Below are 15,092 nucleotides of genomic sequence, written 5' to 3' on the forward strand. Positions count from 1 at the left end.
TACTCCTTTTCCTATTTGCAACCAGTCTGTTGTTCCATGTCCACTTCTAACTGCTGCTTCTTGACGTGCCTACAGATTTCTTAAGAGGCAGGTCAGGTGTTCCCATCTCTTTAAGAATTTTCGACAGTTTGCAGTTATCCACACAGCCAAAGGCTTTGGCATAGTCAATAAAGCAGATGTTTTCCTGGAACTCTCTTGCTTTTTCAATGATCCAACAAACGCTGGCAATTTGATCTCTGGTTCCTCTGCTTTTTCTAAATCCAGCTTGAACATCTGGAAGCTCACAGTTCACCTATTGCTGAAGCCTGGCGTGGAGAATTTTGACCATTACTTTGCTAACGTGTGAGATGAGTGCAATTGTTTGGTAGATTGAGCATTCTTTGGCATTGCCTTTCTTTGCGATTGGAATGGAAACTGACTGTTTCCAGTACTGTGGCCACTGCTGAGTTTTCCAAATTTGCTGGCATACTGAGTGCAGCACTTTCACAACATCCTCTTTTAGTATTTGAAATAGATCAACTGGAATTCCATCACCTCCACTAGCTTTGTTCGTAGTGATGCTTCCTAAGGCCCACTTGACTTCACATTCCAGGATGTCTGATCACACCATCATGATTATCTGAGTCATGAAGATCTTTTTTGTACAGTTCTTCTGTGTATTCTTGCCACCTTTTCTTAATATCTTCTGCTTCTGTTAGTTCCACACTATTTCTGTCCTCTATTGAGCCCATCTTTGCATGAAGAGTTCCCTTGGTGTCTCTAATTTTCTTGAAGAGATTTCTAGTCTTTCCCATTGTATTGTTTTCCTCTATTTCTTTGCATTGATCACTGAGGAAGGCTTTCTTATCTCTCCTTGCTATTCTTTGGAACTCTACATTCAAATGGGTATACCTTTCCTTTTCTCCCTTGCCCTTCTCTACTCTTCTTTTCACAGCTATTTGTAAGGCCTCCTCAGACAACAATTTTGCCTTTTCACATTTCTTTTTCTTGGCGATTGTCTTAATCACTCCCTCCTGTACAATGTCAGGAACTTCCGTCCATAGTTCTTCAGGTACTCTATCAGATCTAATCCCTTGCATCTATTTGTCACCTCCATCATATAGTCACAAGGGATTTGATTTAGGTCATATCTGAATGGTCTAGTCGTTTTCCCTACTGTCTTCAATTTAAGTCTGAATTTGGCAATAAGGAGTTCATGATCTGAGCCACAGTCAGCTCCCAGTCTTGTTTTTTCTGACCGTATAGAGCTTCTCCATCTTTGGCTGCAAAGAATATAATCAGATTTCAGTGCTGATCATCTGGTGATATCCATGTGGAGTCTTCTCTTGTGTTGTCGGAAGAGGGTGTTTGCTGTGACCAGTGTGTTCTCTTGGCAAAACTCTATTAACCTTTGCCTTGCTTCATTCTGTACTCCAAGGCCAAATTGGCCTGTTACTCCAGGTGTTTCTTAACTTCCTACTTTTGCATTCCAGTCCCCTATAATGAAAAGGACATATTTTTTTGGTGTTTCTAGAAAGTTAGTTGTGGAAGGTTATAGTGCAGTTTAAGCTTAAGGGCAGGTGAATTTAAACTTTACCCTAAATCCACTCTTCCTGCAAAAAAGGACTGGTTGACTGACGTTTGTTTTTCTGATACCTGACATTCAGAGTGTCTAAGGCTGGAGGAGCTCCTTTTCCTGGACTTTGCCAGCATCTCTTCCCCATTTCACTGACTGATCTTCCTTGTTCTCAGCCCCTTATATCTGCCCTTGAACTGAGCAGTTCTCTACCACAGTACTAATTATCTGGAATATGCAAAGTAAAGTTACTCAAGTTTGTGATTCACTTTTTAAACAAAAAAGGGTAGCTAAGGCATCACTCACGTGATTTGGAGGAACTGAAAATTTCTCACAAACTTCTGCCTAACTAAAAGCAAAGCAGCATGGAGTCCATGGCAATGCCATCCATGTTTGTCCCAGGAGCAAAAGATCCTTCTCTAAGCCATTTATTTCACTTCTGCGGATTCCACTGATGACTTGCCTTCACAGAACTTTAATTTTATTCACTACTAAAACCGTCTACAACCCTGTATGATTAACAATTACTTCCTTCTACAATACTTTTTCCTACATCTGTACAGTTTCAGTGGTGCTAAACGATGGAAAGTGAATAATTAATGAAAAGCAACTTTTAAAGCATTTAAAACTACAAGAGCTTACACACCAAATCTACCTCAATCGTTAATTGCTTAGATGTTTGAAATTATGACTCCATGTACTACACGAGCATTCAACAGAAATGACAAAGTCAACGACAAGTTTTCCTGCCTTGACCTAAGGAAGGTACTTGGAAGAAAAACCACACTGCTGTGCTTCAACACTTAACAGAAACCATGTATCTGCACATCTTCCCGATGCCTACAGTGATCCTGCACCAGGTCATGGGCCAAAAGTTCACCCTCAGTTCATGAAAAAGAACTCTCAGAAAATAAGAACCTGCAATAAATTGACATTTAGAAACTTGGCTCCAAGGGTATTCCTATCAATAAAGAGTAACTACAAGGGTATTATATTTTAAACTTCAGACCATAATATATGCTTTGAATTACGGCATTTTGCATCACACAATATGCTAATGGAGAGCAGATGCAAAAACATCTTAAGAACATCAATGCTGATGAAAGGAAAAGATGTCACAAGCTAAAAGAAAAGCGAAATTGGTTGTTTTAGTACAAATTTTAGCTAAGAAAGGGGAAAGACTTCCTACATAGAAGCTAAATTCTATTGTACTAGCAACACTCTACGAAATGGAGCTGCTCTCCAGAAGTAAAACAAGTTGCCCTATGAATTCATCTGAGCAAAGTTAAAATTTCAAAAGTAAAAAGCCTTTAGAAATTCCCCAAGAAAAATTCTTCCATCTACTTCACCTTCGCGTCAGCTACACAATGTCTAAGTTGTAATCAATAAACACAAAAAATACTGATTGAATGTTTGTGGGATAAAACTATATATATCCTCAAGAACTCAAGTTCTTACCTGAAGTCCCATATTATCCCAAAGACAAAAGGATATATAATAGATGGAAAATATATGAACCAGAACTACCAATGTAGTGAAATTCACACAAGAAAATTACTGAGCGATGACTGGGAAAGGCCAACGAATGCTGAGTTTTAAAGGATGGGAACATTTAGACAGGTAAAATCCTATCAGGGGAGAGGAAAAACAGGATGAAGTCACAGCAAAAGGAGGGATACAGTATATGCAGTATATATAGAGACACTGCCAGACTTGACTGGCCCGCAGCAAGCAGCCATACAGGACTGAAGCTGTGCTCTCAACTCCCGGAAACACGATCCACACTGTGAAAAGCATCCCCCAGAGCTGTGCAAAGTGGTGATGCTGGTTAAGTAGTTTAGAAAAGGAACAGGTAGAGGCTTCACTAAAAGGAATAAGGGAGCAAAATACTAAACACATTTAGACAGGTTCAGTCCATATTACCGTATCAAAGTATGGGAGAAGTCCCTAAACGGGAAACTGCATCAACCAGCCTAACTCAAATTTCGGTTTTGGCCCTCTCCCTCCATAACCCCTTCCTATTAATATTTCTCAGAATCAGTGTTCTAAGACCCACTGTAGAAAATACCGAGCTACTTTATAAAAGGCCTTCAGAGCCAAGATCCATCTTGATAAACAGAAAAATGAGAAAGCACTGAGAGTTTTAGTCAAGAAATGACAGCAAGCAAACTATTTAAAAAACAAACAAAACAAAAAATTCTGGCAAAAATATCAAAGGTAGATTAAAGCAGCATAAAACAGAAGATCTAAGAATTTTGAGAGTAAAGGACTGCTTAAGATCTTTCTGGGAGCAAACTAACTCACTGAGTTAATACAACGAACAATAAATCTACACTGCTAATAATCAAGTTATTTAAAAAGCATCTTTTGAACAGTCCTTTTTAAGATCTACTTTTCAGAGCACGCAACTTTTAGTCCTATATTTGTCAGATCTTTACAGTAGTCATATCAGTTTACAGTCAGAGTATAATCTCAGATTTCACAATGTAAGCAAGCACTGGTCCATTCAAAACCATCATTTTTTCCTTCAGAGGCCCAAGTGACAAAAATATTAATATAAAGCAGGTATCCCAGATATTGAGATGCCATATTGTTGAAAGTTACCCAACTCAGAAATACTAAATAATATTCTTACCAAAGAGGTAACTGCACACTAATGTTTAGAATAATTAACATAGTCCTTGGAAAATTTAAATAAAAATAGCTTTAAAAGAATAAAAGAAATAGCTTTAAAAAAGGGTTACCTTTCCCTGGTGGCTCAGCTGGTAAAGAATCCACCTGCAATGTGGGAGACCTGGGTTTGATCCCTGGGTTGGGAAGATCCACTGGAGAAGGGAAAGGCTACCCACTCCAGTATTCTGGCCTAGAGAATTCCATGGACTGTATAGTCTATGGGGTCACAAAGAGTCGGACACGACTGAGTGACTTTCACTCACTTTTACAATTTATCTGGATCTCCCTGCCAGAAATCTTTATTAGTTTAAGTTTCCACAATCATTAGTAAATTATAGCCCATGATTCCTAAACATATTCTAAAGCATAGCCAATAAGCCTAAGTTTTTGGAACAAATGAACAAAAAAATGTTCAGCACAGTCTTGAGATGGACCTGCTTTGAAATTAAGTTCAATATAAAATGTATTTTAAAAACAGATACAGGCTATTTACTATAGTGTCATAAATGAAGCAAAAATAATTGCATTTAAAATCTGGTCTTCAATAGTAAGCCGTTAAAAGTCAGATCAGTTTATACAAAATGAATCTTACAGTAGATTGCTGAACTACAAAAATCGTTATTTAAGTAAAACAGCAGTAACTTTTGTTTTCATGCACAGAATGGTAAATTATTAGTCTTTTGTCATTAATATTCGTGAAAGACCATAAACGACTGTTTCTGAAGGAATAGCTACTTGTTAACTGAAATTAATAAGGACCACTACTTATCCACCAATTTATGTCCTTTTAGTTTGAAGGAACATTTGATATAAAAGTTCCTTTCAACATAAAATCAGAGCTAGAGTAAAGCATAAATATACAGTACTATACTGACACAGCATTTAATATTTTTACATAAATAGGCCCCCATTTTCAACTCATTTGGAAATGGCAGACACTGGGGCATGAAAACAAAGAGAAGAACATTCTCCACTTAGGACTTTTACAGTGCTTAATAAGTAACTTAATAACTATAGATGGCTCTTCTGAAAGAAGACAGTGCACAGAGATATCACAAATATTTTCAATTTACCGGTTTTACAATTATCACAAAACCCACCGAGCACACAAATCAAACTTGGCTACAATAGTCAAAACTACTTGAAAGCCCGATGTTCAAAGTCAAATAAATCAATAACACCCTTCTAAATTATAAAGGCATCTCTACTATGCAATATAATTTTAACCTAGATATAAATTCAACTCCAGTGTTTCTCAAAATGCTGACTGCTGGGCCCCACTCAGATCTGCTGAATCAGATCTGCAGGGGCAATGCCAGGGAATCTGCACTTTCAATAACTCTCCCAGGTGATCCTCTTGCACACATTTTAGAGAACCACCACCTTTCTTGTGAGATTTCCAACAAGGTTTTGGATTTCGAGAACAAAAATCTCTTCATTTGGGACCTTTTAAAACCAAACTTCGTTACCTACCAAGTTAATATTTCAAAAACCTTTAGGTAAAAAACACGTGGTGGCAGGAAAAAAAAAAAGAAAAATGCATGAAAAAATTTACAGCAGTAATTGAAATTTTTGGTATAGGCCTCTTTAGTTTTAGCTCATGATTTAAGACATCCCTGATCATTTCAAGGACTAACAGGTCTTTGAGAACAAAATTCGTAACTTAAAATAACCCAATCCACAATATTAAAAATATAGTACTTCAAATATGGTCAAATTCATTTACTCAGCTGTTAAGCAAATCAGGGTATGAACTGCTTACTTACATTATACCAAATACAAGCAAAGATTAAATTTAAAAAGTTAAACCCAAACAAATCTGTTTATATTCCACTATTAAATTTACTCTGGTCGGAAACTGATTTTCATAAACTTATATAACTTTCACAAACTTACATAAACATTTATAATGGAAAGAGCAATGAAGCAAAAACTAGAAGCCACCTAGAGTCCAGTTCTAGTTAATCTAGCTGCTGACTATATTATATGACCTTAGGGCCTAGAGAAATCATTTTACCTGTCTAAGAAACAAGAAAAGTACAGCTATCTACTTTGCTCATTTCACAGAATTACTGACTGTGAGAATCAGATGAGACAGTATGTAATACATTCCAAAATACTGTAAAGCATTTTATAACTCAAAGGCATTATCATTAAGAGTGAAATATGAGAGACACTATCTTTAGATGCCTGCTATAAAAGACTATTACAGAAACAAGGAACATAAAAACTGACCTTTTAGATTCAATTAGATATTGGACATTATTGGACATTATTGTATATATCCTAGAAATTATAAATAAAAAAATTTAAGAACTTAATTCAGTCATCTGTCTTATGTCCCCACTTATAATAATTTCTTGTTTTAAAAATAGAAGTGAAATTAGATGCTCCATGAATTGATAACTGTCAAAACTGGACAGTAAGTATATTATTCTACTTTCACATTCTGGACAATTTCCATAATAAAAAATTCAACAATACAACTGAGTATGTGTGTGTATAAAATATTTATAAAAGCTAAAAAATCTTTAAGTTTTTCTTTGAAAATTATTCCCGTATCTACTGTATCATTTTCCTTCCACGTTACCTCAGATTCTATATGTTCCAAACTAAGCCACCCTCACGGTACCCTTCTATACATCATAACACCTATCAGAAAATATTTCCCACAATGGGGCAAGTAAGTACTCTTACCTAAGCTGCAAACACTTAATTCTTAAGTTTCTGTATCCTAGTCTTACTCCTTTAATTTTTTTTGCTCATTCATTACAAAATTCCATAATTAAAAAGTGAAAATGACCAGTTTCAACTGCATGTATGTGTAAAAACACAAAGAAAAAAGGATACTAACCACATTGTGGTTAGTATTGCAAAAGACCACCAATAGTTGTAACTGGCCATTCCTCTTAAAACCTGTGAACCAATACAACTCAACTCACATGGTAAAAGAATGCTGCACCCAAAATGAAGCTAACATATCTGTCAGACAAAAGAAATCAGTATATTTAATCCCCAAATCAGGATTCTATCAAGATATGCGTAACACTGTATAATTATTCTACATACGTCAACCTAATTGCTCAAATGATGTCCTTTAACCTGGGGCCATATTCCACAGACTTACCAGCATAAACTACTTTTCACCTCAAGCAGATTTTTTTACCTTAATAAAACTATCTGGAGCTCAATAGCATACGCTTTACAGTAGTCTATGAAGAAACTGCAAGTGTTGAATTAAAAATTAAACGCAGATAGGAATGCTGACAACCTTGTGGCTTGTGATTAAAACTATATTTAGTAATATTCACACATTTATTCATTCATTACTTGAAAGCTACATCTTTTTTGTTACATCTGCAGTCACAATCATCAGAAGGTATCCGTGTCTCAACAGACAGTGTACCGTAAGTTTTTGATTTGTGAGGGAGGGGGACAGGAAGAAGCAAGTGGTTGGGAAGGAAATCCCATCCATTCAGCTGTCACTGCAGCATTTGTTTCCTAAGCATTAAAAAAACTCCATTTATTTTTATACGAGATACATTTGAGAAAAGGCACACACAGAAACCACTTTTTCCAATAAGGTCTTCAATAACTGAGTGTTAAGTACGCCTGCTGAAGTCCTCCTTTGCATTATCTAAAAACAAGTAATTTGAAAACTTGCAAACCATAAAAGGCAAGCTGTTGGAAGATGAAAAACAAAAAAAGAATTATTACACCTTATTCAAACAAGGTTAATAATTTTGCATATTTACTTTAGAATTTGTTCATAGCACAGAAGCTAAAAAAAATTTATAAAACCACTGTCATGCTAGTGAGTACCCTTATTTGTGGCAACACCTAATTTTAAATATCTATTTACAATGAAGCTGTTACTTTCCTTCTTTTCCTAAACAGATCCAAACTATTATTGTCCCTGTTATTTCATAAGCACAAATCAAATCTAGTTTCTCATCTCCTCTCAGAGTTCTACATTAAATCCCAAGCTTCAATGAAAAAAACCATGATTTCCCATACAATTGCAGAAACCTCCTTAAAGTAGTGAAGAATTAGAAAATACAGAAAAATGAAGACAGTTTCATCTTACACATCTAAATGGGGATGCCAGTAATGACAACTCCAACAAAAGTCAAGAAGGCGTAATCTGAATATTCACCATTTTAATAAAAGAATATGCCGAAATCTTAAAGGTGGCGCTCTGTCCTCAAGTCACCCGATTGTGACTCACTTTTGCAGACTGTATGGTAGGAAATAACTGTTACTTTTCAAAGATCTTTGCAGTTACACCCAAGCCAAAATCAGGACAGAGATCCACCCTTAATTACAGCAATTTAACTGTCTCATGCAAAGCAAGGTAGAAACTAAAACGTCCCCCTGAAATCATGGCTAAATAAGCCCACTTCATATACAAGTTCTCAAAGGCTCCCTTTAAGGAACATGTTTCTATTTACTTCAAATCTAAACTCACCAGGACAAAAAAAGGAAAAGAAGGGGGGGGTGGCAGGGGAACCAAATGAAACGCTCAAGTATAAAAAGCAGATTCTCCTCCAATCCCTTTAATTCCCCTCAATCCGCCTCTGCCACACACAAGGGCAGGGAGTCTGGGGAAGGCTGGCAGCAGGGCGAGCGGTGAAGGCCCTTCATTCACTCACGTGGGTTACTATCCAAAGGGTTACACACCCTCTGCCCGACGAGAGCCTCACACAAAGCAGAGCCTCACAAGTACTTCTTCTTATAAAATACACCCACGCTGAACAAGAGCTTTATTTTAAAATAAGACTGTCCTCAGGTAGGGGAGGTTAAACACAACAAAGCCTTCCATGTTGAAAGGCAGACAGTCCAAATAGATGCATATACCTACACTCCGAGGAAGACAAATCCATAGAACTAATTTATCATAAACAGCAATCGATACCAACTGGGGCCATTAGATTATTAATAAACCCAGAAAAGTACCGTGTACAGAGGCCCGAGGTGGCTGGCTGCTGCGCTCCCACCCGAGGAAGGGCACAATTACGCCTGCAGAGGAGGATCAAGGCTTTCGCTGGTCGAAAGACCACCCTGGCACCTCTGGCCCGCCCCGGCACCGCTGCACCGCACAGGATTAGGGCACTCCCGGCGTTGCCAGTCCCGAGACGCACTCCTGGCGTCTGCCAGGTGCCAGAAAACTGGTGAATGAAATGCGCACAGACACCAACCTGGCCAGGGACCGCGGCGCAGAACCAGGGGTCGCTAACTAGCCTAGCCAGAGGATTCGCCCGCAGGATGGAATCAAGGGAGCACACCACCCCCCTACCCCCGCGAATGCGGTTCCTACTGACCCTTCCAAAAAAAGAGTGGAGGACGCAAGATTTTTTTTTCTTTTCTTTTAAACTAAGTCTAAGAACGCGAATCGGACGGAAGCAACCATGAATATCCTGGGGGTCCAGACTGGAGACGCCGGGAGAAAGGCGAGGCGGTTCTTCAACTCCCGTGGAATCATCGTCCGGTGTGACACACATCAATTATCTAGCCCGAGTCGGGGGTCCGCTCTCCGCCCGCGGAGCGCCAGTGGGGCCGAAGCCAGGGATTAGAGGGGTGACCCTCCCGGGGCGCCAGGAAAGAGTGCCGGGCACCGCTGCCCTCAAGGTCACCAGGCGCCGGGGCGGGGGCGGCCGGCCGCAGGATGGGCTACGGCGCGGCCGAGGCGGCTCGGAGAAGCCATAAAAAGCTGCGGGTGTCTACGCGAAGTCCCACCGAACCCCGTCCCTCGAGCCCTACGCGGGGACTCCGGGTCGGACACGGCGCTGGGCGCACGCCGAGGAACCCGCTCACCTTTACGATCTGCCGGGGCGGGCGCAGCGAGAGACCACCTGCCAGGGGCCCCGCGGACCGCCCCCGCCAACTTCGCCCGAATCGGCGCTGTCCGCGGAGCACCCGGCCGTCAGGATCCCCGCCGCGCCGCCCGGCCCTCCGCGTTCCGCCCGGCCTCCCCCGCAGGTGACCTGCCCAGCCGCCCCCGCCGCTGGCGGGCGGCGGCCGCGACTCACCTCGCCCGGCAGCAGGAACCATTTTCCGAAGGGGAAAGAAAGGGGAGGCTGCAGGAGGGTCGAGGGAGAGCGCGGTGGAAGCTGCGGGAAGCGCGGAGATGGAGGGCTCGCTCCCCGGCTCGTCCACAGGCGGCTCGGAGCACTCGGGGCGCCACGCGGAGGATCGGCTGTACCTCGAGGATGAGGTGACCGCGCAGCCGAGAGGCTCGGCGTCCACCAGCCTGGGCTCCCTACTCACGCTGCACTGCGAGGAGGCGGCAGCGGCGGAGGAGGAGGCGGCGCCCGGGCCGGCCCCCGCCCAGAGCCCGGCAGCCGCCGAGTGGCCGCCCGCGTCCCCGCAGGACCCGCCTCCCGGGCTCCGCAGAGCCGCACACAGGGCGCGCCGCGCTCAGCACGGGCAGCTCCGCCGGCCTCGCGCCGCCGTCCGCAAAGGCAGCGGCGGGCGGGGGTGCAGCCCCCTCGCTGAACAGCGCGGCGCGACCCGCTCGGGGCGGGAGCCGCAGCCCCCGGAGAGCCGACCACCGAGCACGAGGGGGGCTGCGCGAAGCTTCATGCAGGGGCCCCGCTGCACCGGGTGGCGCGCAGGATTGCCGGGGGAGGCAAGGGGAGGAGGACACTCACCCGTTCCGGTCTGGCGCTCCCTGCTCTCCACACCCTCTTGCTTCCCGCTCCACGCTGGCGGCGCAGCTGCTGCCACTGCCGCCGCCGCCGCCGCCGCCGCAGCTCGAGCCGCCGCCGCTGCCGCCTTGGCTAGGCGCGGTCACGTGACGCGGCCCGCGGGGAGCCTGGGGGCGGGCAGGCGCGCGCGCGCGCGCGGGAGGAAGCGCGACTCGGACGGAGACTGGGAGTCGAGCGTCGCGGAGAGGGCGTTTAAGGGGAGGACCCGGCGAGCGCGTTCCCGGCTGCCGAGCACGCGCCCGGCGATTAGAACTTGCCGCGCGGTGGGGCAAGGGTGGCCGGAGTGAGGGGCGGGGGACTCGCGCCGCCGCGCGCCTCTCCCTCTTCCTCCGCTGAGCGCCCAGCCCGGCCGCTGCCCCCGCCCCCTCCTGCTCGCCTCTTTCCTCCAGTCGCTGTCAGCGATTGGCTGAGAGGCTCTGACGTCCGTGTTTCCATGACGTGTCGGGGCGGGGGGGCAGGGGGAGCGGGGGGCGAGGGGGTGGCGCGGACGCGGGGGGCGGTGACTCCGTCCGTCGCGGCGGCCGTTTCGGCGCGGCCCCGGGCGGCTCCCGCGACCGTGGAGGCTGGAAAGCGACGACTGCCGCGGGCGGACTTGGTCACCCTTCACCTTGGGGCCACCCCAGGGCCTGCGCCCCTCCGAGCCCGAGAGGCCGGTGAAGGGCGGGCGGCTAGGGTGAGCCCTCCATGCGAAGACAGGTTAACGTGGACCCCTGCGTCCGCGGACATTGGAGCGGCTTCCTCGCCGCGCCTCTGCTCCACTCAGTACTGGCCTGTCTTGGGCCCGGACTCACGCGCCGGACGACAAAAGTGCCCCCCAGCTCGGGCCCTTCTTGTGGAACGATAGCCCGTACCCCGCACAGGCGCGGGGCGCCCCGTCTCTGCTTCTGCAGGTCGGGCCCGTGGACTCCGGGGATCCCCGCTGCAGCGCCCAAAGGGTTAACCCAGCGGTTTGGCGGGCGCACACGGGCCCCTGATGGTCCGCGCTCAGAATCCCCGCGGTTTTGTTTGGTGTTTGCTTTTTCTGCCTATGCCAAGCTGTTGGCTCTTTTAGTTCACTTGTAGCATCTCGACCCAGCACTCTTCTTTGCGGGGCGGGGGTGTGATACGCGGGATAATTGAGATGCTGAAAGGTAACCCGTTTTTCGCCAACCTTCAAGAGATTTTGCAAGTTAATAAAAAACCACCGTAGTGACATCTTTAAGAATAAAACCGGTTTTCCTTCCTACACAACACATACACACGTGTAAAGACCTGTAACTTACCTAAGACACCCGCCCCATCGCCTCTGACCTGTCGCCGCTGCTTTAGAGACCATGTCAGTGTTATTTTCAGGGCCACGTAGAACAGAAAGATAAGTTCATCAGAGTCTCCTTTCTTCTCACTTCAGGGCTGCAAAAAGTAATGTCTGTAACGTCTTCCTGGAAAACAAATAGGTGATACGAAGGACTTTATTCTGTTTGTTCACTCTGATAGTGTTTAAAATATTTTTGAAGCATTAAAAGCTAAATATGTGAAAAGTTAAAAAAAAACAACCCAAGGTAACCTTGTTGAAAAAATTTTATCAATTTACGTATCTTTCCAGGTCAAACAGTGCCAACATTTTGAGCTGTGCCCTAGACATGCAAAATAAGCACTGGGCAGGATGATACTTTTTTGTGTGTGTCTTTAATCTGTTAAGAAATTGGTGGTGGGTACAACAACCATTCCTGACACTATTTCTAAACTTCTTAACAGAAGAACAGATTAACTTTTCTAAACGGCTTAGAGACATTTAAGAATCACTGGCTTTTGTCCAACTTTTCCTTCAATAGAAAATTGAATTATGTATTCTACTTTAATCAAGAATTTGACGTTAAAGTAATATATGATTCATTACTATGGTGCACTAGCAAAATGGGTAATAGATTAAACTAGGATATGTTCACTTTGTGGGTTTGTTGCAGTCCTGGATAATAAAATATATGCTGTTAAAGTGTTGTGGTTATGAAAAGTTACTCAACATCTTCACTTTAGAATATGATTTCAATAGAGTTTTCATGTATGGGGCTCATATACATATATGGCTGGTGGCTTAGTCACTAAGTCCTGTCCAACTCTTGTGACCCCATGGGCTGCAGCCTGTCAGGCTCCTCTATCCATAGGATTTCCTTATCCCAGAACATATTTATATGCATTTTAATGACATGTGAGTTACATACAATAGTATATTTTTACTGTCATAGTTAAGATGATTATACTGTGTCATTTGGTTTTTATATTTTCATTCAAGTAGAAAGCAATATATAAATAATTGTACACATTAAATTAGGAAATTCATCTTTTTCTCCCAAAGGTTTAGCAATGAAACCTTCTTAATGGCATATTTTTCATTGTTAAAAATCAAGAGTTTTGGTTTGCTTAATTAGCATTTACATAAAAATGGAACTACTTACAAGATGCCACTGTGTTTAATATAGTCATATCCTTTTAATCTTATACTTCACTTATTTTATGGGTTTAATTGATCCGGAGATATATGACTGCATAAGAACAATATAATGATGCAATTTATTGTTGAAATACTTAATTTGGAAAAATTATTTGAATACAATTTAAATATCTTTTTTAGTTACGACGAAAACAGTATATAAAGATGTTTAAATCCTATGGCAAGTTACCATTTGAAATGTTAACACTGTTTGAAGACAGACTGTGTATTCAAAACGATGTATTTTGCAAACTGTTAAAAGTATGTTCCATTTTGTTGTTCAGTCGCCAAGTCATGTCTGACTCTTGGTGACCGCATGGATTGTAGCACACCAGGCTTCCGTGTCCCTCACCGTCTCCCAGAGTTGGCCCAAGTTCATGTTCACTGAATTGGTGATGCCATCCAACCATTTCATCCTGTGTCACCCTCTTCTGCTTTCAGTCTTTCCCAGCATCAGTCTTTTCCAAATGTTCCATTTAGTGGCATAAATCTAAACTATTGACATCTTTTCTGATAAGTTGACCAATTCAGTGTGAACTAATCTTGTGTAACTCGTGGAGAGAGTCTTCTAAAACCCTCAGTGTAATTAAGTGTAAATGGAAGCATTTGAATCTTTATTCCCTCAAAAATTCTGTCACATGCATCTAGCAAGGGGACAAAATAAAGACATACCAACAGCAGCATATTTTTAAAACCATATCATTTCCCAAAATACACATTTATACATATGTGAATGTGTCACTTCTAATCACTGCAGACTGTTAAAGAAAGCTGACAGGTGTACGGAGGCAGGAGAAGAAAAATATTCAACGCTTCATAGAAAGTAGTTGTGTGTGTTCTCAAATTTCCATTAACCTGGATCACCAGAGAGAGATATGAAGAGAAACATTACTTAGCCGAAAACAACAGAGAACTGTTATCTATTAGTTCTGTCTGAATTAAATGATGGATGATTCCAGGTAACTCTGGAATAAGAATTTTCAGATCACAGAATGGAAAATTTTTATAGATGAAAAATGTGACCAGTTAGGTGTCAAAATTTGATGGAATTATTTAACATCCTGTACTCTTCAAGGTATAAAGTTTTTTTTCTACCCCATATGTAATATCTAGGTCATGGGTTATGGCACTAAATCTAAATTCTAGAGAATCAAAAAAAAAAAAAATGGATGGGGGGAGCTCTTACTTAAATGTTGTTGAGGAAGACTTCCTACAGGAGGATTTGGACCTGATTTGTGCCACAAAATGTCTAGGAGATCAAATTAATGCAAAAGAAGATGGGCAATAGAAATGCCAGAAAATGTACCGAGAATAAACAGGTTTACCATGTCCATTTTCCTATCCTTGTATTATCTATGGGCTTCCCTGCTGGCTCAGGTAGTAAAGAATCTGCCTGCAATACAGGACACCCAGGTTCAATCTTGGGTTGGCAAGATCCCCCGGAGAAGTAAATGGCAACCCACTCCAGTAATTCTGCCTGGAGAATTTCACGGACAGAGGAGCCTGGTGGGCTACAGCCCATGGGTAACAAAGAGTTGGACACGACTGAGCGACTAACACTTCATTATCTGTGAAACAGATTTCTACCTTTGTTATATTTCACCTCCTTGAGTAACTCATTTATTTTTCCATTAGTAATGGTGAGTTATGGTGCATCTAGGCTTGTTGTGAGGTTTGGTGAATTGTTTAT

The 15,092-nt window shown here is 42.9% G+C and overlaps 1 protein-coding gene across 3 annotated transcripts in view; it reads right to left on the reverse strand.

The window, feature by feature from the left end:
* Positions 1-11,017, reverse strand: part of ATP2B1 (ATPase plasma membrane Ca2+ transporting 1) — a 133,943-nt gene extending 122,926 nt beyond the window's left edge. For 2 of the 3 annotated variants that reach the window (XM_088836850.1, XM_088836849.1), the window contains exon 1: positions 10,879-11,017. The gene's annotated coding sequence lies outside the window, so the exon portion shown is untranslated. Of the gene's footprint in view, positions 1-10,257; positions 10,398-10,878 lie in introns of those variants that run through there. The other variant, XM_055396164.2, reaches the window with a different exon arrangement.
* Positions 11,018-15,092: the final 4,075 nt, after the last annotated feature.

This window comes from Moschus berezovskii, chromosome 6 (genome assembly GCF_049115385.1).
Source record: "Moschus berezovskii isolate FMDL1 chromosome 6, NW_MosBer_1.0, whole genome shotgun sequence".
Classification (NCBI taxonomy): Eukaryota; Metazoa; Chordata; class Mammalia; order Artiodactyla; family Moschidae; genus Moschus; species Moschus berezovskii.